Source organism: Hypanus sabinus, chromosome 3, assembly GCF_030144855.1.
Source record: "Hypanus sabinus isolate sHypSab1 chromosome 3, sHypSab1.hap1, whole genome shotgun sequence".
NCBI lineage: Eukaryota > Metazoa > Chordata > Chondrichthyes > Myliobatiformes > Dasyatidae > Hypanus > Hypanus sabinus.
In genome coordinates, this window is record NC_082708.1 from 64,207,359 (window position 1) to 64,231,174 (window position 23,816).

At 39.6% G+C, this 23,816-nt stretch overlaps 1 protein-coding gene across 3 annotated transcripts in view; it reads right to left on the reverse strand.

Moving 5' to 3' along the window:
- dlg2 (discs, large homolog 2 (Drosophila)) overlaps positions 1-23,816 on the reverse strand; it is a 787,731-nt gene that overhangs the window by 34,633 nt on the left and 729,282 nt on the right. The window lies entirely within an intron of this gene.

Genomic DNA, 23,816 nt, shown 5'->3' on the forward strand with positions numbered 1-23,816 from the left:
CTGATCAAAGCTATTCAGCTTACAAATAATACATAGGAGCTCCGATGTCTTGCATCCAAAGCAAAACTGCTTTGATCATTGGTCCATATTCCAAAGTTGTTATAGTTTATGAGGTTTTCAAGACTATCTGGCAATTTTTCTTCAGGCAGCTGTCAGCCAGAAGATACCTTGTACATTGGTTATGTTAGTGCGTCCAGGAGGGTATATCCTCTCAAAGTCCAAAATAAATATATTATTACAATACATATATGCCACCATATACAATCCTAAGATTCACCTTCTTGTAGGCATTCACAGTAAATACAAGAAACACCATAGAATCAATGAGACATTGCATCTAGCAGGACAGATAAACAATCAAAGTGCAAAAGACAAAAAATACGCAAAAGCAAACGATTAAAAAAACTAGTCATTAAGTTGAAAACATGAGACAAAGGGTCCTTAGAAGTGTGTCCATAGGTTGTGGAAAAATTTCCATGACGGGCTGAGTGAAGCTATCCCCTCTGGTTCAAGAGCCTAATGGTTAAGGGATAATAACTGTTCCTGAAACTGGTGGTGTGGGTCCTGAAGCTCTTTTGCCTCCTTCCTGATGGCAGCAGTGAGAAGACAGCTTGGCCTGCATGGTGGAGGTCCTTGATGATGGATGATGCTTTCCTGCGACAGTGCTCCATGCAGACATACTCAATGATGGGGATGGCTTTAACTGTGACAGACCAAGCTGTATCCATCACTCAGAACAATAACAAATTGATGCTCTGGCAAATTGGTCATTGGTTTATTGTTGTTATGTATACCAAGATACAGTGGAAAACTCCATTTTGAAAGTTGTCTATAACTGGTTGCTGCCACTCACAATAAACAATGAAGTCTGAAGCTGGGCCATCTTGGTCCAGAGCCGCTCATGGTTACCTTTCATAAGCATCTCCAACCACCTCCACTCTTAACAGAGTAATAGCTAGCAGCATAAAGATTCAGGGGTGGGGAGGAGGATCTCTGGTTAGAATAGGGATGGTAAACAAAAACTCAGCAGCATCTCAGCAGAAAACACCATCTAGCCACAGTGACTCTTAGTCAGTTGAAAACAGTTGGTGGATAGGTTATTCTAGCCAGAGCCCATCTATCTCTTGTATTTCAGCCTCTTCTGGTGTTGACCTTGTATATGGTTTGTGTTCTAGCTCCTGGTCAACCTCAAAGACTACAGAAACATCTACTAATATCCAACTATGAAAGGCATATATGAAATCAGCTTTAACAAAGCTCACCCCAATTTTAAAACTATAACATTCAGCCCTGCTCACTGCAAAGAACTCTGCTTACTCCAAACTCCAATGAACTTGTAAGCAATTGATGGATCTTTTATAAACTGTAAGAGCAGTTTTTTTTCATCTTTGCTCTTGGGACGACTGTTCCAATACTGGTCCATCTAGGTAAAATGACATTAATAAAACTTCAGTAATTCTGAAGTCACAAAATTACATTGCACCTTTGTAAAACTCTGGTGAGGCTGCATCTAGGGCGAAGAAGAGATTGACCAGGATGCTCACTGGATTAGAGGGTATGTGTTATAAGAAGAAGTTGGAGAAACTTGGGTTGTTTTCTCTGGAGTGGTGAACACTGACGGGAGTTTTGATTGAGGTTTATCGGTCTATGAGAGGCACAGGTAAAGTAGAAAGCTGGTATTTTCCTCCCAGAATTAAAGTACCTGATAGTAGAGGGCATGCATTGAAGGTGAGATGTGGTAAATTCAAATATAATCTGCAGATTTTTTGAAAACACAGAGACTGGTGGCTGCCTGGAATGCACTGGTGGTGGAGGCAGATATAATAGATGCTCTTAAACAGCACATGAATGTGAGGAAAATAGAGGGATATTCACATTGTGTAGGCTGAAGAGATTAATTTACTTAGATATTAGTTTAGCCCAACATCATGCATTGAATGGCCTTTTCCTTTGCTGTACTGCTCTATGTTGTACATAATCTGCTATTTGCTTATTCAAAAATCCCAACTGTTTGGCACCTGGCTCACCAGGCAATGTTTTCCACACTCTCCCAAGTCTCATGGGTTACCGTGCTCCCCCATGATTCATTGCGTCCAGGCTCTCATGCTCGCCAAGACTCAACATGCTTTCTTGATACTTAGCAAGGCTCCAGTTCCTACATTTCCCTATATCTTAGAGAACTTAATGGTGAATTTATTATAATACTCTATGACATCATAAAAATCTAATTAAAAGAGTGGTGGGAATTAATGCAGAAAATATCTGCCAGTTCAGAAAATCCACTAGTCCAAGATCATGCCAGATTATCAAAGTTTTAACTGTATTCATCAATCATTTTCACTGGGTAGATACCAAATGGGTATCACTCAATGATTGAAACCATCCATAATATGAGCATTGTATTTTAATGCTTAAGGTTGTTCTAACTGAGAATGGTAATGGGGACAAGCTCCCACTACCTATTAAATTCTTCCAGTGGCGTGCACCAAGTCCAGCTCCTGGCCTTCACATGTGGCTTAGCTCGGCAGAACTATTTCTTCTGATAGGACAAGGGGAAAAGGTGAGTCACCAGCGCCTTAAAACCAGTCGCTTTGGGCAGATGGGGCTTGTCAGCTGTGGTTGGCAGCTCACCTAAGAGAAGGAAAACACTGATCTCAAGCCTCCACTGCCTTGTGACTATACCCATGATGCACCATCAATAACTCACACTGAGACGTAAGGCGAGATATCGGCTTTTATTGACTGGAAGAAGGAACCAGGAGTGAGTGTCTATCATACAATGTCTTGGAGACTGAGGCCGAGCGGCAGGCCGCAGATCTCCTTTATACAGGGGCCTGTGGGAGGAGCCACAGGAGCAGTCAGCAGGGGCGTGTCCCGACAGGCACATAGTTCACCACAACCCACTCATGGGGAAGTCTTCGGGAGTAAGCCCTGAAGAAAAATCTGAAGCTGGAGACCCAAAGGCAGTCTTACATTGAGCTCAGTGTTGACTAACAACTCCTGCAACGCTGCTGGTACTGAATCGGTCTCAGCCATTCTTTTGGGTTCAGCAGATGTGTGGAGAGGGGGAGCTTGCTACATGGGCAACAGCTTGCTCTCCATATCGTACAGTACAGGCTTGCATATATAGATAGCTACAGTGGTACTAGAAAGTTTGTGAACCCTGTAGAATTTTCTCTATTTCTGCATAAATATGACTTAAAATGTGATCGGATCTTCACATAGTCCTAACACTAGATAATGAGAACCCAATTAAATATATAACACAAAAACATTATACCTGTTCATTTATTTGTTAAGAAAAATGATCCAATATTACATGTATTTGTTGGAAATAGTATGTGAACCTTTGTTTTCAGTAACTGGTATAAACCTCTTGTACAGCAATAACTTCAACCGTTTCTGGTAACTGTTGATCAGTCCTGTGCCCCGGTTGAAGATCTGATCATATTTTAGGTCATATTTATGCAGAAACAGAAACATTCTACAGGGTTCACATTCCTTCTAGCACCACTATAGGGTGCAATATCCATGGTCAACTCTGATCAATGGAAGCCTCATACCTCATATATATACAGCTCACCATTTAAAATTGCTGGGAAGTTCAGAGTGCACTTAATGAATAATTTAACACTCTAACTTAACTGCATAATCTATAAGGAACTAGAGCAGCAGTACTCTTATGAAGTCCAATGGTTCATATTCTTCTACCCTCACTAATGACCTTCAGCAGTCTTATGATTCTCCGTGTCTCAAGACTTCAGTTGTAAGTACAAAACTCTAATATCACAAAATAGTTTGGAATTAAAGGAGCAAGTAAAAGAGTGTTTTAAAACTTTAAAATAAAGCAAGATTTAAAGTCAATTTCTCAGTCAATTGTCTTTTTCATCTTGCATCGTACTGGAAATTTGATTTGGGTCCTTCCTGTTGTCAGTCATCTTTGCACTTCTGCAGGATGAAAGAAATTAAATAACATATATCTCAGTGTCCTGGGGACTCCACCTTTGGACTTTCCTAGGCTAAAATGCACTGGATCAAGAACCTACAAGTAGTTACCCCTTAAGCTTTGGATCTTCTCCACATTGCACATCACTGATCAATGCAGCCTTCCTTCCTGAGCACGAATGATCTCCATCTCTGTTATTTAATTCTTCTTCATTTCTTGATAGCTGTGACTATTCCTCCACTGCCAGCCACTGCCCCTCCCCCTAACAGCTTCTGTCTCTATTCATTTCCCAAATGATTGCTGGTCTCCTTGCTCTCCAACAATCTGCCAGTCATTTCCACTCCCTACCCCCATCAACTTCCAGTCTCTCTCTCTTTAAGATCTAAGCTCTGATGCCCTTCCACCACTACACCTTCTCCTGTCTAATTAAAGGAACAATTAACTAATGAGTCAATGGGAAATGCAAAACATTGAGAAAGGGTGATGGGCCAAAGAGAAAATTTGGAACATTTCAGTACTGACGTTTTATACAATGAGCCAATATCCAAATGGTCATTGTCACTTTACTCTGCCATTCGTATGCTCCTTAATCAATACTTGAGACTTTCTAAAAGTGTGCATTTTATATATAGTATGCAGTTTATCCTAAGTTTTTGAACACAGTCTTCAATCAAGTATTTGACAGAAAATAAAAAATGTGCACTTTTGTGGAAACAAACAATACAAAATCATTTATATCCATCTCTGTACAAAAATGTTATGAAGTAAATTTAGTCAAGGACAGGCCAATTTTCAAATTTGCAAGTATTCGCCGTAAAGTATTTACGTCAGTATTCTCTAAATTAGATACATCAGGAAAACACAGGTTTTGGAGAAATCCATTTAAGTTATTTGATCCAGGAAATATTTGTAGATATATTTTTGTAAAAGGGAGAGTGAAAGATAACTATATATCATCTTGGCTCTTTAAACTGACTGTTGTTAAACTATTGTTGATATTAGAGATTGTAATGAGGACTACTTTGGGGAAATTTAGAACTGGGGGCTTATTTTCAGAAATAAAGAATTCCCCTTTGGAAGGAGGTGAGGAAGATTTCTTTCCTTAGGTTATGAATCTTTGGAATTTTCTATCCAGAGTTGTGAATGCTAAGCATTAAATATATTTAAGGTCAATAAACACTGATTTTTTTTTAGTTGCTATCTAGTTGCTATCTTTTATGCTCTAATGCTGTTATTCTCAGAGAAATTTATGTCACATATCCAACATTATTTGCAATCAAATTCCTCCCCCTTACTCACTTGGAATTTACAGTTGTAATGATAGCAAAACTATCAAGCATTATTATCAATGCTGACATAATTTTTGCTGTTAAAAGTGGAAACCTAAAGCTGTAATATGTTACTCATCTCCTTTACAGGCTAACTGTTGTGGTCTTGTCTGATGTAATTAATACAATTTTCAATAATTTGATCTGACATAAATTTTCAGTATTTACTTTTGCATTTTTCTCATACTGCAGTTGAAGCTATAGCTGAATATAAATTTCCAAGGCAATAATTTTATTTGACAATGACTGCAATCCAATCAGTTGATTTGACTTATATCACTTCCTCATTGTAAAAGTGCTTGATATCTGAACTCAAAGAGACTACAAACATTCCCATTCACTTATAACTTCACATTGACACAAAATGATTGGTCAGCGGTTTGACTTATATTGTATTTCAGTTGTAAAAACAGATACCAGTGTATTGTGAATGTAAAAAAAACCTGGAGATATTGTTAAGTTATGCTGCCTCACACACAATTTAACAGCTTTGTACTCTTTCTTTGTAGGTTGGAATATGTTCATCAAAATAGTAATATGTATTTACATGTTTATTACAATGTGCCTGTTCTTACTCTTTATAAAATATATAAAAGCCCTGTTTCTGGTGTTTTAGAATACAAATTAATGGTACCATGGGTTCATCTATATGAATGCTTACTTTGTGTTTTCTGTTTGTCAAAACTTAAAATTCCCAGACAATAGCTTGGACAAATCAAGGAATCATGCAAAATTAATTATATTATATTGATGATGAATTAGTAAACAGACAATTTTATCTTGATATGTTTCAGTGTATGATCATATACTGTAATCTTTTTTGACAAAAGTTAGCTTTTATTTTGTGTAAGTTATTTCTGTTTGGTTATTTATTACTTTAGAACAACTTAATTCAAACTGCTTTCTTGTAGTCATAAAGCAATGTATTTTTTGGTGTATAGATGATTTAAATCAGTTCATTGTATGAAGAACAGTAAAACCAAAAAGAGAATGCAACACAGGTCGGTTTATACAAATGCAACAATCTGTATCTCATGAGTCAGTATTCTTATAATTACATGAATAGAAAACAACACATAGCCATATAATTGCCTGGAGCAGAGATGCAACAATCTTTGCAAAATATAGAATTCAGTGGGAACCAGTTATTGAAGTTTCTTTAAACCTATGCCAATGCTATTATTGATCATATTAGATCATAAATTGCACATGCTCCAACAAATTCACTGACAATACCAGCCCCTTTAATGAATTCACAGTACATAGTTTTATAAGTAATGAGATAAACTCCTGAAGATCTCCAAAAATGTCCTTTGCATTCCAATATAAGCTCCATTGCAATATTATGATATTCATGAATTAGAAACAATATAATTCTATGAAGGTTGAGATTGAGATTGCTTTTGCTTAATTTGCAGTGGGCCAAACTGCAGGCTCGCAGAGTCCTGAGTTGCATTTGTTGCACTTTGCTGTAATGTGGGCTGTGTAGTGCGGTTTGTGACAAATATGTAGTGATTGACAGAGGTCAGGACAAGTTGGGAGAATGATAGATATGTGGTCATGTTGAAAAGCATTACTAGTCATAAGCATTTGACCTGTGGTTCAGCTATGGAACACTGTTTTATTTTGGAAATTGCTTGGTGGAACAGCAGACCCTTAATGACTATAATCAATGATATTCTGGCTTTCAGTTCTTTCTGATTCACAAACATTTTAACATCTTCAAATTATACACTCTTTAGGTTATATGACAGCATATGTAGTAACCCTCCATCTTCACCCCCTTAAGTACTTAGGATATCTGGTATAGCAAAACCTATATGGAGTTACCTCAAGCTACAAATAGACCTCATAGAAGGTTATCGCTGATGGATTCTGTCACATGAAACCATTAGCTCTTGAATAATGTTTGAATGCTATTTTTAAAGAACATAGAAACAAAATAATTAGACTAAGTTCTTCGGGCTATTCAATGATGTGGCCTGATTCTATCACTCTATAGGCCTTTTCATCTTAAGTCAGCACTTCTGCTTAAAAAGTCTTTTGTTTCAGCTTGAAAATTATCTTATACTCTTAGGTTAAAACCAATAGCAAACAAGTTTCAAATTTCTACCACTCTGCATGTAGATGTACAGTACTGTGCAAAAGTCTCGAGGCACCCTTGATTTTTTATATGGTTTCACATAGTATGCCTCCCTGATCTCAACATTATTGAGGCTGTCTGGGATTACCTGGAGAGAAAAAAGCAAGCAAGACACCCAAAGTCTGCAGAAGAACCATGGCAAGTTCTCCAAAATGCTTGGAACAACCTACCAGCTGGTTTTCTTATAAAACTACACAACAATCTGCCTAAAAAAAAATTGATGCTGTTTTAAAAGTAAAGGGCAGTCACACCAAATATTGATTTGATCAGTTTTTTTTACTGTTTACTGCTCTTATAGAAAAATTTTTTGACATTTAGAAACTTTTCATTTCATTATTTTTGAAAGCATCTTTGCTTTACAGAATTTTATTACCTCTGCCTAAAATTTTGCAAAGTATTATAGTTCCTAACCACTGTTTTCAGGCCTTAATTTATCAGCAGGTGGAGGAATTTGAGGATTGGTATCAGGAAATAACCCCTTCATCAATGTCAACAAGACAAAGAAGATGGTTATCAACTTCAGGAAAACTTGTACTACTCACACATTCTTTACATCTAGGAATCAAGGACTAACACACAAAATGTAGTAAATTCAAGATTGCTTAATGTCATTTCCAGTATGCAAGTATAAAGAAGAACAAAATAATTGTTACTCTGGATCTGGTCCAGCCCCAAGAAAAATCACTGCTGTAAAGCAAAGATACAGCAGTGGAAACTGCAAGCTGTTTCAAACTCCTGGGAGTTCACACTTCACACAACCTTTGAAGGTTCCAGATCACATCTACACAATGAAGGAAGCTCACCAATGCCTCTACTTTCTGAGGAGGTTGAAGAGTGCTGGACTAGGCTCATCAATACTCAGATGAGCATGAGAGAGTATACGATCATGCTGCATCACTGCTTGGTACAGAAACTGCACTGTGGTGGCAGGAAGGCTCTACAAAAGGTGGTCAAAAACTGTCCAAAGCATCACTGGCACCTGCTGACTCGTCATCAAGGACATATATACAGAAAGGTGTCAGAAAAAGGCTAGCAATATCATGAAGGAACCCACCTACCCTGCTCATGGACTACTTGTTCCACTCCCATCAGGAAGAAGGTTACATAGCATCAAAGCCAAGACTACCAGACTTAAAAACAGTTACTTTCCCCAAGCACTGTATATATGGTGTTATTTAAATTATTGTGTCCTTTATCTTACTGTGTTTTCTTTGGGCTCCATCAGATCCAGTGTGACAATTATTTTGTTCTTCCTTATACTTGTGTATTAGAAATGACATTAAACAATCTTGAATTTATTATACTTAATCCTAGATTCCCAACATCAGAAGTATGCTGCTAAATGCATGATTGTCATAACACATCCCGAGTTCCTCAGAGAAGTCTTACGCTTGGGCATCCCAAAGAGTAAGAAGATGCTCTTTTGCCACTAGCACCACAACTAATTCTGACTACATATGTGCTTGTTTCACTGTTGCACTTCAGGCTGTTCTTTTATCATAATCTTTTCCAGATAGAATTTCCAAGCCTGCACTTTATCCTACTTATTGTTGTGTATTTAATATTTCAATAATGTTTGAGTAATTTCATATATATATAGGTTGAATAAGCATTCTCGCTCACTTAAATAATTAATTACAGGCTACAGGTACAAATGCATGAATTGCATGCATCATCATGCTACCATGTGATATGTGCATGCCTCATTTAAAGTAAAGACAAAGTTGCCCCTGAATTTCTTGGACTCACCATGTTTCTTTGTAATAATTTAATGTTTTGAAGTTACAAAACATAATGCTTTTGTTCTCAATTAACCCACTAATCACATTCTTCCATATTCCATCTGCAGACTGATGAAGGGCAGTATTAACAGGATGCTCAAAGGCTTGGAGCTCAATTGCTCCCTCAACTCCAAGAATTTAAGGCACTCATCTTCCTGAACTGTACTCCTGACTCTAGCATGTAGGAAGCAACACCATTACCTGGGTACTTTGAACAAACTGTTACAAATATCTGTCCAGCTACTGAATTACTCTACGTTCCATACACAATCTTTGATTTCCACCTTTGCTTCAGGCATCTTGTATTTTTGATATCAAGAAAAAAAACTTTGCTTCAAGTTTACCGATGGCAATAATTTAATCAGCATGTAGGAGATAGATTGATAACCTGACTGATTGCTGCCACAACAATCTCTTACTCAATATCAGCAAGACCAAGGAACTGATTATTGTTTTCAGGAGGAGGAAACCAGAAATCCATGAGCCAGTCCTCATCGGCGAATCAGAGGTAGAGAGAGTCAGCAACTTTAAATTCCACAATGTTATTATGTCGGACGGCCTGTCCTGGGCCCAGCATGTAAGTTCAATTACAAAGAAAGCATGGCAGTGCCTCAACTTCCTTAGGAGTTTGCAAAGATTCGGCAAGAAATCTAAAACTTTGACCAACTTCTATAGATTGGTGGTGGAGAGTATATTGACTGGCTGCCTGGTATGGAAACACCAATGCCCTTGAATGGAAAATCCTACAAGGAGCAGTGGATATGGCGCAATCCATCACGGGCAAATCCCTCCCTGCCATTGAACACATGAGCAACGTCGCGAGAAAGCAGCATCCGTCATCAGGGACCCCACCCAGGTCATGCTCTCTTCTCACTGCTGTCATTAGGAATAAGATACTGGAGCCTCCGGACTCACACCACCAGATTCAGGAATAGTTACCAAAAAAGCATGCAGTAACACATGCATGTGACATGTGTCTCCCACAAGCCTACTGGCAAACTCTAGCTGAGATTTCATGTGTGTGTTTTTTCCCACAATGGCTTTCTCCTTGCCACTTTTCCGTAAAGCTGTGACTGGTAAAACACCTGGGCAACAGTTGTTCTATGTGCAGTCTCTCCCATCTCAGCCACTGAAGATTGTAACTCCTCCAGAGTTGTCACAGGACTCTTGGTAGCCTCTCTCATTAGTCCCTTTCTTTCACAGTCACTCAGTTTTTGAGGGCAGCCTGCTCTAGGGAGATTTACAGCTGTGCAATATTCTTTCCATTTCTTAGATGATTCACTTACTCCAAGGGATATTCAGTGACTTGGACATTTTCTTGCATCCATCTCCTGACTTGTGCTTTTCAATAACCTTTTCGAAGAGTTACCTGGAGTGTTCTTTTGTCTTCATGGTGTAGCTTTTGCTAGGATACTGACTCACCAGCAGTTGGACCTTCCAGATACAGGTGTACCTGCATTTTTACTACAATCAATTGAAACAACTTGATTGCACACAGGTCTCCTAAAACAGATCTCCATTTAGCTAACACACACAAAATGCTGGTGGAATGCAGAAGGCCAGGTAGCATTTATAAGAAGTACAGTGGATGTTTCAAGCCAAGACGCTTCATCTCAGCCTGAAATGTCGACTGTACTTCCTATAGATGCTACCTGACCTGCTGCGTTCCACCAGCATTTTGTGTGCGTTGCTTGAACTTACAGCATCTGCCGATTTCCTCGTGTTTTTGTTTAACTAATTATGTGACTGTTAAAACCAATTGGCTTCAACATTCATGATTTGGTGTCTTATTAAAAGGGTGAAAATACTTATGCAATCAATTATTTTGTGTTTTTTATTTGTGATTAATTTAGATCACTTTGTAGGAATCTGTTTTCACTTCGGAACGAGTGAGTACTTCTCTGTTGACCAGTGTCAAAAAAGCCAAATTAAATCCACTGTGATTCAATGTTGTAAAACCATAAAACATGAAAACTTCTGGGGGGGGGGGGGTGATTTTTTTTTTACAGGCATGTATATATACTTTGATAATAAATAAAAACTCTAATAATCACTCTGTGATTATTGTGTTATTAATGTGTACATAGAGTACAGTGGAGCCATTTGCCTGAAGTCAGAGGAGGTAGTGGAGGTACTTCTCTTCAGTATTCACCAGGGAGAAGGGCCTTGGTAATTGTGGGGATGACTTATAATGGATTGAAATGCTTGAGACATTAAGAAAGAGGATGTGCTGGGCTTTTAAAAAGCATTAACAGATAAGTTGCCCAGGCTACTGTGGGAAGCAAGGGAGGAGATTGCTGAGCCTCTGACAATGATGTTTGCATCATCAAGAGGGATGGGAGAGGTGCCAGAGGATTGGAGGGTTGCAAATACTGTTCCCTTGTTCACAAAAGGGAGTAGAGATAACCCAGGAAATTATAGACCAATGAGTTTTAATTCAGTGGTGGGCAGGCTGTTGGAGAAGATCCTGAGACGCAGGATTTATGAGCATTTGGAGAGGTATAATCTGATTAGGGATAGTCAGCATGGCTTTGTCAAGGGCAGGTTGTGCCTTGTGAGCCCGATTGAGGGTGTGACTAAACACATTGATGAAGATAGAGCAGGGGATGTAGTGTATATGGATTTCAGCAAGACATTTGACAAGGTACCCCATACAAGGCTTATTAAGAAAGTAGGGAGGCATGGGATCCAAGGGGTCATTGCTTTGTGGATCCAGAACTGGCTTGCCCACAGAAGGCAAAGAGTGGCAGTAGACAGGTCATATTCTGCATGGAGGTCGGTAACCAATGGAGTGCCTCAGGGATCTTTTCTGGGATCCTTACTCTTCGTGATTTTTATAAATGACCTGAATGAGGAAGTGGAGGGATAGGTTAGTAAATTTGCTGATGACACAAAGATTGGGGGTGTTGTGGGTGCAGAACTGGGCTGAGAAGAGGAAGATGAAGTTTAACCCAGATAAATGTGAAATGGTTCATTTTAGAAGGTCAAATTTGAAGGCCAAATAGAGTATTAAAGGTAAGACTCTTGGCTGTGTGGAGGATCAGAGAGATCTTGGGATCCATTTCCATAGGACACTCAAAGCTGCCACGCAGGTTGACAGTGTTGTTAAGAAGGTGTATAGTGTGTTGGCCTTCATCAACCATAGGATATAGAGTTCAAAAGCCATGAGATAATGTTACAGTTATATAAGACCTTGGTTAGACTCCACTCGGAGTACTGTGTTCATTTCTGGCCACCTCACTACAGAGAGAGTGCAGAGGAGATTTACAAGTATGTTGCCTGGATTGGAGAGCATGCCTTATGAAAGTAGTTGAGTGAATGTGGCTTTTTCTCCTTGGAGTGATGGAGGATGAGAGGTGACTTGATAGAGATGCATAAGATGATGAGAGGCATTGATCATGTGGATAGCCAGAAGGTTATTCCCAGGCTGAACATGAGGGGGCATAGTTTTAAGGTGCTTGGAAATAGGTATAGAGGGAACGTTGGGGGGTAAGCTTTTCACACAGAGAGTGGTGAGTGCATGGAATGCACTGCCAGCGACGGTGTTGGAGGCAGACACAATAAGGTCTTTTGAGAGAGCCTTAGATAGGTACATGGAGCTCAAGAAAGTAGACAGCTATGTGATAGGATAATTCTAGGCAGTTTCTGGAGTAGGTTACATGGTCGGCCCAACATTGTGGACCAAAGGGCCTGTAAAGTGCTGTAGATTTCTATGTTCTACGTTCTATAAGTATTTTGTTTTCCACAATTTGCCAGAGCCTGGAAGCCCTGTGGTAAGTGATTCACTCCAAAAGTTTTTCCACCAAGCAAGAATTGTTAGTCAGTAATGCAATGGATTGCTTAGCTGATTATACTGGGGTGCTTCAACACTGCAATCAGTTGCTATCTTGATGTCAAAGAAATTACTCACACTTCATCTTTTATGTTCAATTAATTTGGTCATGCTTACTTCCAGACTACATAAGGTTTAGAATTGGATGTTTAGTTACTTATTTTCATCATAACATGATATGCCTTACTTTGTACAAAATGTACACCTACTTTAAAGCATTATCTTGTCACAAGCATGTTTTTCATGGAAAATATAAAGCAGTGGGAACTATTAAACAGACAGGAACAAACAAAAGCCATGAGAAAATTACCATGAGAACGATCTGTCTTGATTAACAACATCTTTTACTCATCTCTCAAAACTGAGAGATAGTCTTCTATGTATTTTTGTAGTTGATTGACTATCCTTTGACCTATGCCTGATGTACAATGTTTAGTTTTTATTACATCCTGCCATGGAATTGTAAACAGTCAAATACATTAAAGTGCAGCCCAACCTAAATTCTGAACTGCAGAAGAATAGAGGTTATCAGTGAATTGCCTTTTATCTAGGACTGAACCATAGATTTATAGAGTGATACAACACAAGTACAGCCCCTTGCCTCAATGAGTTCATACTGATGAACGTGCTCACCCATCTACTCTAAATTTTCTGGGCTTCGTCCATATCCTTCTAAACTTTGCTCCTTCATGTACCTATCCTGTATTGGCTCTCTTCCTGTTTACCCTAGATACCTTGGACTTTAGATACAATATGGAGTCATGTCATCTGCAGAAATTCTCTGATGATTGAACTGATGGTTGGGTGTATAAAGGGAGGATGGGAGGATGAATAAATGGCCCTGGTGGAGGACTTTGTCAAATGGTGCAAACTGAATCAACTGTTGCTCAACAGTAACACAAAGGAGATGGTAATGTACTTTAAGAAGAATACACCTGCACTGGTCCCAGTTACTATTGATGGTGAGGACCTATAACTACCTGGAGGTGCACCTGGATGACAGACTCGAGTGGAGCACCAACACAGAGGCTGTGTACAAGGACCAGAATCACCTCTACTTCCTGAGGAGACTAAGACCTCTCTTCACATGTTCTACAAGTCTGTTGTCGCCAGTACCATCTTCTGTATGGTGGTGTGCTGTGATAATGGCATCAACATGAGTGATGCTAACAGGCTCAATAAACTAATTAGAAAGGCTGGCTCTGTTATAGGTGTCAAACTGGACACATTAGAGGCTGTGGTAGAACAAAGGACCCTACGGAAAATCCTGGCAGTTCTGGACAATGTTCCTCACCCTCTGCATGACACCTTGGCCGAACAGAGAAGCACTTTTAGTAATAGACTAAAAAAACTGGGCTGTCCCAAAGAGCACTATATGATGTCATTCCTACCCTCTGCCATTAGGCTCTATAATGAGTCAACCTGTAGCCAGGGAAGTGATGACCCCATTCCGTTAGACTGTTTGTTGTAAATTATTTTTTTATTTTTAAGTTACTTCAAACACTTTCAATGAACTAGCATGCACTTGTGCTCCCAAGTTCCTCTGTTCCATCACACTCCCTAGTGCTCTACCATTCATAGTATGTCTTAAACCAATCTGACTTCCCCTGTACGCATCAGCTCACACTAACCTGTATTGAAATCCACTTGCTACTCCTCAACACACTATCCCAGCTGATCAAGATGCCCCTGTAATCTGTAATAATCTTCTTCATCAATAACACGTCATTGACTTTGTGTCATCCGCAAACTTACTGATCAAGCCTTTTGCAGTTGCATTAAAATTATTTATATAAGTATTGAACAACAAGCGTCTCAACACTGACTGCTGCAGCACCCCAGCAGTCACTGGCCTCCATTCCAAGAAACAGCTTTCAACCGCCACCTTCTGCTTCCTACCTCCAAGCCAATTTTGAATGAACCATCCAATTGCACCAGCAGTGGAAATAGAACATTGCCAGGATTCTGTATGCACATTTAAGTAATCAGTGGTGCTAAAGACTGGTAAAACATCACTGGGGATGTGGCATATTCATCTTTTGCAGGGGTTCCCAACCTTTTTTATGCCATGGCCCCAGGTTGGGAACCCCTGCCCTACTGGTATTATCAAAAAGCACTACAAATGGAGAAAACAACATACTTTAAGTATGACGTTAATTATATCAAGCAGGTAACTTCCTTGTCCTAGTTACTGAGGAAGTATTTTGCAGTAAGACACTCAAAGAAATCTCATTTTTAAAGCTGTAACCTAAAGTGCTTTATCTTTTTCAAATGTAACCTTGTTTCTTGAAGGTAATTATATAGTGGAAAGTGCAGATGTAATTTCCAGTAACCTTCAATTGTATACCATCACCTAGCTTCCAACTATTAATATTTTTCATGTTCATTGATGAGAACTTAAGACAGAGGCACGTCAGAGACCATAGCATGGGACTTACCTCTTGACTCTTCTAAACTCTTCAGCTATTTGCAAAGTATATTAGGAACATGGGACACTCTCTATTTGCCTGGATGAAAGCAGCTTTAATAAGGCTCTCGAGGTATTATAATATCAATAAATAAAAAGACCCACTTAATTGAAACCCTGTCCACAAACTTAAATGTACACTCCATCCACCCCTGGTGTGTCACGGCTGCAGTATTTATGCAACTGTAGTTTTTTTCCCGTAAGTAAAACTTAATGCCTGTTCCAAGGAAGTCATGGTGTTGTAGGAGAATCCTCTATTTCTCTACATCCAGTGGAAGGAAAAGATGGCAACACTAGACCAAAAACTACAATCAGGATGCATGCAAAATAACTTGTTTAATAAGTTATTAAATAAAGTCATAGCTGATCTGTCTGTAAATTCAGCTCCATCAGCCTTTTCCCCATAACCCTTAATTCATCTACTATATAAAAATCTATCTAACTGTATCTTAAATATATTTAGTGAAGAAGCCTCAACTGCTTCCCTGGGCAGAGAATTCCACAGATTCACCACTCTCTGGGAAAAACAGTTTCTCCTCATCTCCATCCTAAATCTTCTCCCTTGAATCTTGAAGCAATGTCCCCTAGTTCTAGTCTCACCGACCAATGGAAACAACTTTCCTACTTCTATCTTATCTAGCCCTTTCAAAATTTTGTATGTTTCTCATTCTTCAGAATTCCAGAGAGTATAGTCTCAGGCGACTCAATCTCTCCTCATAGGTTAACCCCTTCATCTCTGGAATCAAACTAGTGAACCTCCTCTGCACTGCCTCCAAAGCCAGCATATCCTTCCTTAAGTATGGAGACCAGTACTGCACACATACTCCAGGTGTGGCCTCACCAGTACCCTGTATAGTTGCAACGTGTCCTCCCTGCTCTTGAATTCAATCCCTCTAGCAATGAAGGCCAACATTCCGTTTGCCTTCTTAATAACCTATTGTACCTACAAGCCAACTTTTTGCGATTCATACACAAGCATTCCCAAGTCCCTCTGCACAACTGCATGCTGAAATCTTTCACCATTTATATAATAATCTGCTCTTCTATTATTCCTTCCAAAGTGGATGATCTCGCATTTACCAACATTGTATTCCCTCTGCCGGACCTTGGCCCATTCACTTAACCTATCTATATCCCTCTGTAGACTCTCCACGTCCTCTGAACTATTTGCTTTTCCACTCAGTTTAGTGTCATCATCAAAATTTGCTCCGCTGCACTCAGTCCTCTCTTCCAAATCATCAATGTAATTGTAAACAGCTGTGGGCCCAGCACCTACCCTTGCGGCATTGCACTCACCACTGACTGCTAACCGGAGAAGCAGCTATTTATACCAACACTCTGCCTTCTATTGGTTAACTAATCCACTATCCATGCCAATACACTTCCTCCAACCCCATGCATCCGTATCTTATTTATAAGTCTCTTGTGCGGCACCTTAATCAAACACCTTCTGGAAATCTAAGTATATGAAATCCACCTGTTCCCCTTTATCCACTGCACTCATTATGTCCTCAAAGAACTCCAGTAAGTTTGCCAAACGGGACCTGCCCTTTCTGAATCCATGCTGCATGTGTCAAATGGAACCACTCCTTTCTAAATGTTTCACTATTTCTTCCTTAATGACAGCTTCAAACATTTTCCCGACTAGAGATGTTAAGCTAACTGGCCTATAGTTGCCTGTCTTTAGACTACTTCCTTTTTTAAAAAGCGACATGACATTTGCTGTCTTTCAATCCACTGGGATCTGTCCAGAGTCTAGAGAATTTTGGTAAATGATTACCAACGCATCTACTATAACCTCCACCAATTCCCTCAGCACCCTGGGATGCATCCCATCAGGACCAGGGGACTTATCTACCTTCAGGCCCTCCAGTTTTCTCATCCCTATCTCTTTAGTGACAGTGATTTTTCCGAGGTCCTCACCTCCCATTTTGTCCATAACATCATTCTTTGGCATATTAGACATTTGCTCCAACATGAAGAACAACGCATGCAGGGCAACTCTTTGAGTGATTAAGCAGAAAGTTTGAAGTTAATAACTCATCTCCTTCTACCTTAGACCATGAACTTATCAATCACCCTGATGAGTTATTAACTTCAAACTTTCTGCATAATCAATCAAAGAGTTGAATTGCATGTGCATGTAACAAGAGCTGTATAACTCAACTCCTTCTACAAACTTATTAATCACCCCTGCTGTGGACACTTTCTGGAGGTCCAAGATCCATATGCTCCATGACAGCTGGACTAACTGTGTAAATGTAGGAGGGGACTATATTGAAAAATATATGTACTAGGTTTTCTAAAATTGACTCCTTCTACCTTAGGCCATGAACTTATCAATCACCCCTCATACACTAGTTTTAGATCTAACTATTTCATCCTCCATCTGTATGTGAAATTCAATCATACTATGATCACTCTTTCCAAGAGGATCCCTGACTACAAGATCTTACCTGTCTCATTGCACAGGATTAGATCTAAGATAGCATTTTTCCTTTTCACTATTTTTCACCATTTTCACTGACATGCTGCTCAAGAAAGCCATCAAGAATGTATTCTATAAAGTCCACCTCAAGACTTCCTTGATCAACCTGATTCACCCAGTCTATGTGGAAGTTAAAATCCTCCATGACAACTGCTGTTCCATTCTTACAAGCCTCAGTTATTTCTTGGTTAATTGGTTCTGTTTTCATTAGGTGGCTTATAGACAACTCACACCAGTGATTTTTTTCCCTTTACTATTCTTAATCTCTACCCAGATGGACTCAACATTCTGCTCTGTAGATCTTATATCTTCTCTCACAATTGCCCTGATCTCATCATTAATTAAGAGCGCCACCCCACCTCCTTTGCTTTCCTGCCTATCTTTCCATATTACCTGATACCTTTGGATATTTAAATCCCAGTCATCTCCAACTTGCAACCGCTAAATGACCACTAAATCATATGCCTAGGTACTGATCTGTGCCACAAGTTCACTAACCTTGTTTCTAATACTACAGGCATTTAGATAAAATGCCCTTATACTCAGTGTCCCTTTCGAAACTAGTGACCTATGCAATATTTGCTTTTTACTTTTATGCACTCTACTCTTACTTTTTTCTTCACTAACTCTAGCTTTGATCTCTGCATCACTTCTGTCTTCTTTTCTGTGTGGGTTCCCATCCCCCTGCCATATTAGTTTAAAACCTCCCCAACAGCACTAGCAAACAATCTCCCTAGGACATTGATCCTGGCCCTGCCCAGATGTACACCATCCGGATGGTACTGATCCAACTTCCCCCAGAAGCGGTTCCAATGCCCCAAGAATCTGAAACCCTCCCTCCTGCACCACCGCTCAAGCCACATATTCATTCTAGCTATCCTGCTATTCCAATTCTGGCTAACATGTGGCACTGGTAATAATCCTGAGATTATTACCTTTGAGATCCTACTCTTTATCTCCTAGCTCCCTGAATTCAGCTTGTAGGACCTCATCCCACTTTCTTTCTATACTATTAGTACCTAAATGCACCACAACAGCTGGCTGCTCACCCTCCCCTTTCAAAATGCCCTGCAGCCTCTCTGAGACATCTCTGACCCTTGCACCTGGGAGGCAACGCGGCTTACAGGAGTCCTGTTTGCGGCTACAGAAGTTCCTCTCTATTCCCCTTACCATGGAATCCCTCCCACAACAGCTCCGCCACTCTTTATCTTGCCCTCATGTGCAGCAGAGCTGCCCACGGCGCCATGATCCTGGCTACTGCTGCCTTCACCTGATGAGCCATCTCCCCCAACAGACTCCAAAGTGGTATATCTGTTTTGGAGGGAGATGACTGCAGGAGACTCCTGTACTACCCTCCTGTTACTACTCTTCCTGTTGGTCACCCATTCCCTATCTTTCCTTAGATCCTTAAACTGCGGTGTGACCAACTCACTAAATGTGCTATCCACAACATTCTCAGCGTCTTGGATGCTCCAAAGTGAGTCCATGCGCAGCTCCAATGCTGCCATGCGTCTATCAGGAGCTGCAGCTGGACATACTTCTGCACACATAGTCTTCAGGGACACTGTCAGCCTCCCTGAGTTCCCCATGGCACAGGAGGAGCACGGCACGGGTCTGAGCTCACCTGCCATGACACAGCAACGAATGTTAGCAGAAGAGGACCACGGGAGAAAGGGAAGAGTCTGCTGGGGAAGTCAAAGGCCGTTATCTGTGAATCTCTGCGAATCAGTTCTTTGCCTTGACCCTTCTTCACTGTAGCCCTGTTTGAGCCAAAGCCCTATCACTGTGCTACCCTCTCACTCTCACAGAACGCAGCCCGTTCCAAACTGAAAAATTTAAAATTTTGCACTACACATCCGTGCGTGACCCCTTCTTTTCATATTATCTCTCAATACAATGATGCCCCTGTCGCCAAGTTTGTCGATGACAGGAAGACAGGTGGTAGAGTAGGTTAAAAAAGAAAGCTTAATAGACTCTGAAAGAAATGTTGTAGCAGAAGGAACTGGATGATTTCCTTCCAATTGTCATTCGTAATGGAGGACACAAATTGTTCTAATTCATCCTGATCTTGGAAGGAGAATCATTCAGATATATATGTTAGCTCATTGCAAGATTAATTTCTGCAGTGATACTCCTCCAAGTTAAGTGGACTGGTGACACTCCCATATACAGTATGCGCTTACAATTATCAAATAATGGTCACTGAAACAATAAACTAGAAAGGCACCACAACATCTCAAGTTTATCTGAGCAGTATGTAGTGAAATAGTGTAAAGTTAGTCACAAATACCAACAGCACTTTCAATTGTGTGCTTCTGTACACAAAATACACAAGTGGTTTTGGCAGAGTAAGGACAACTGTCAATATCCAGTGCATGTCGTTGCTGTTAACTGTGAGTCTGGATATGCAATTACAAAACAAGTAGAGTTCTACCAAGAGAACAAGCCCCAGCAGAAAGGAGGGATGAGTAAGGGTTCCTTAAAAGATTTTCACTGTACCATTGCTGGGAGAAAGGTTGGGCCAATGAAGTTACAGTGGAATCATCAATACACATTTTTAGCTTTTCATGAGAGAATCCTTTCACCACCTTTCATGCTGGTTCACAGAGGCTTCAACCTTTCTCTGAGTCTGCCTCAACAATGGACAATGTACCAATTCCCAAGTCCATTGTGGAATCATTAATATAAGGTCACCAAAAGTTTCCCCACTATTTTCATCAGTGGTTCCGGTTGAATATTATCACTTTAAGAGCTCAGCCATGGTGGATCATTGCTGATTGTCTTTACATTTTGCACAAGACTCTTGAAATAACACATGTTTAATCTATGTTAGCACACTAACTGCTTGGTGGATGGGAATCATGGTCTTTATATCAACAATGCCTTGCATACCAGGCACATGAGCATTACACTCCTAATCCCCAGAGTGAAAATTAGCATTGTTGCCAACATTGTTCCTATTTTGGTATGTGTTTTCATCTGAGGTAGAAGTTCTCAGTCAACACCTTCAGGAACAGTGTAGAAATCTAAAAACCAGCAAGAAAAGCTAGTGAGGAAAAATATGTACTTTTAAATGCAGAACACTTCATTTAATAGTAATTGATTCAATTATACTAGGCCAGGTAGAACTAAGAAGTAAACAATTTGTCTGCAATTGATTTGGGGAACATTATTATAAATATTGATTGGAAAGACACTGATGTGAAATATTTACTTTCCAAACTTTTCCTCTAGTCAATTTCAAAATCTTGTTAGTGTTTAAGGAAAACTGTCTGCACTTATGTTTGAAATATCCTACAACAAATTGTTCCCGAGTTTGACTAAGTCTTAGACTTTTATACCAATGCAGATGAATGCAGCTTACATCTTCTTGCAACAGCTAGAGAAAGTCAAATGTTAAGTGTTTAACAAAAAGGGATAATTAATAAACAAATGTTAATGGAAAGAATATCAAATGCATCCTGTTTCCCAACCATTTTTATGCCAAAGACTCCTACCATTAACGAGGGGTCAGGGCACCTCAGGGTGGGAACTCCTGCCTTAAAGGGCATAATGTAATAAGTTTCTAAACTTTCTAAAATAATATATTTTTAGTTGCTTCCTCAAAATAAGTAAATGTTTTGAGGGAGCAACTAGTGACACTAAATTTCATAACATGCAATAGCTTTGCATGTTATGCAATACTTAGAAGGCTAGATCCTCCTGCAATTGTACTGTCTGAGGTCGCTATCAGGAATCCTGTCCAGCTACTCTTAGTTGGTCTGAATGTGAAGGGTTGATCTCATTGACACACTGCACCCTTAATTTGGATAGAAAAGTTTTTGACAGAAGACTAAGATGGAGGTAGAACTATGTCTCATGTCAAAACAGAAACTTACTTGAAGCTTTTTGAATGCCTCTAGCATTTTGAGACATTTAAACATGAATAAAATGTAAAATTTATTATCTTTCTAAAACTTAAATAGTGAATTTAAACACTTGAACTAATTTTAAATACTTAAAAAAATTGAACTAAAATAAAATAATTTAAGAAAAAGGTAATAACTTCCTCTTTGCCTCCTAATCAACAGGCTCACAATCCCCTCTGAAAATAACAGGTCTTTGATCCTTTGTCAAACCAAGATCTGATTGTAAATTTCTTGTCTAACACTGGGGAATCCTCATGGGCTCTGATTAGGATTGGAGCATGGTAAGAAGTGCAATGGTGTCCATCACTCGATAAATCCTAGATGCATATTTTTAAAAAAAATTACTTCCATCAGAATGGTTTGATGCTGGCATTGCCCCGTGAAACTGGTGGCCTCAGTAAATAAGATTTAAACGATTGAGAGGCAATTGGGTACTTTTTAAAACAGCATTTAACTTTCATCTCATGAAAATTAATACACAGAGTCATAGAACACTACAGCGCAGAAACAGGCCCTTTGGCCCATCTAGTCTGTGCTGAACTAGTATTTTGCTTAGTCCTATTGACCTGTACCTGTATCCCCTCCCATTCATGCACTTTTTAAAATTTCTCTTAAATGCTGAAATCAAACCCACAAACATCGCTTCTGTTGGCAGCTCATTCCACACCCACACCACCCTTAGTGAAGAAGTTTCCCCTCAAGTTCCCCTTAAACATTTCACTTTTCACCCTTAACCTATGACCTGTAGTTCTTGTCTTACCCAACCTCAGTGGAAAAAGCCTGCTTGTAATTACCCTATCTATATCCCTCATAATTTTGTGCACCTCAATAAGATCGCCCTTATTTCTCATACCCTCTAGGGATTAAAGGCCTAATCTATTTAACCTTTCCCTCTAACTGAAGTCCTCAAATCCTGGCAAAATACTTGTAAATTTTCTCTGTATTCTTTCAAACTGATTGATATATTTCCTATAGGTAGGTGACCAGAACTGTTCACAAAACTCCAAAATTAGGCTTCACCAACATCATATTCAACTTCAGCTTAACATCCCAACTCCTGTACTCACTACTTTGATTTATGAAGGCCAATATGTCAAAAACTTTCTTTATCTACCTGTGACTCTATTTTCAAGGAATTATGGATTTGTATTTGCAGATATCTCCATTCTCCTGTTCTCAGTTTACTACCATTCACTGTGTACGACCTACCCTGGTTGGTCCTCTTAAAGTGCAGCACCTCACACTTGTTTGCATTAAATTCCATCTGCCACTTTTCAGCCCATTTTTCCAGCTGGTCCAGATCCCGCTGCAAGCTTCATTTGTCCACTACACCCCCAATTTTGTTGTCATCCACATATGTGCTGATCCACTTTACAATATTGTTATCTAGAGTGTTGATATAGAAGACAAATAACATCCAAATCCACACTGATCTCTGCGGCACATAGGCCTCCAATTAGAGAGGCAATGATCTCTTTTCAGCCTCTGACTTCTCACATGAAGCCAGTGTCTATTACAATTTACTATCTCATCACTGATAACAAATGAATGGACCTTCTTGATGAACCTGCTGTGGGATCTTGTCAAAGGCTTTCCTAAAGACTATGTAGACAATATTCATTGCCTTTCCTTCATCAATTTTCCTCAGCAAACTCTGTAAGGTTGGTTAGACATGATCTACAACACACAAAATCTTGTTCACTGTCCTTAATCAATCCCTGTCTATGCAAATACTTATATATTCAGTTCCTTAGAATAGCTTCCAATAACTTACCAACTACTAACGTCAGGTTCTGCGACCTGTAATTTGTGGCTCATTCTGAAGGCATTTCTTAAACAACGGAACAACATTAGCTATCCTCCAGTCCTTCGGCACCCCATCTGTGGCTAAGGGGGTTTTCAAGTACAAATTTATAGTTTGCT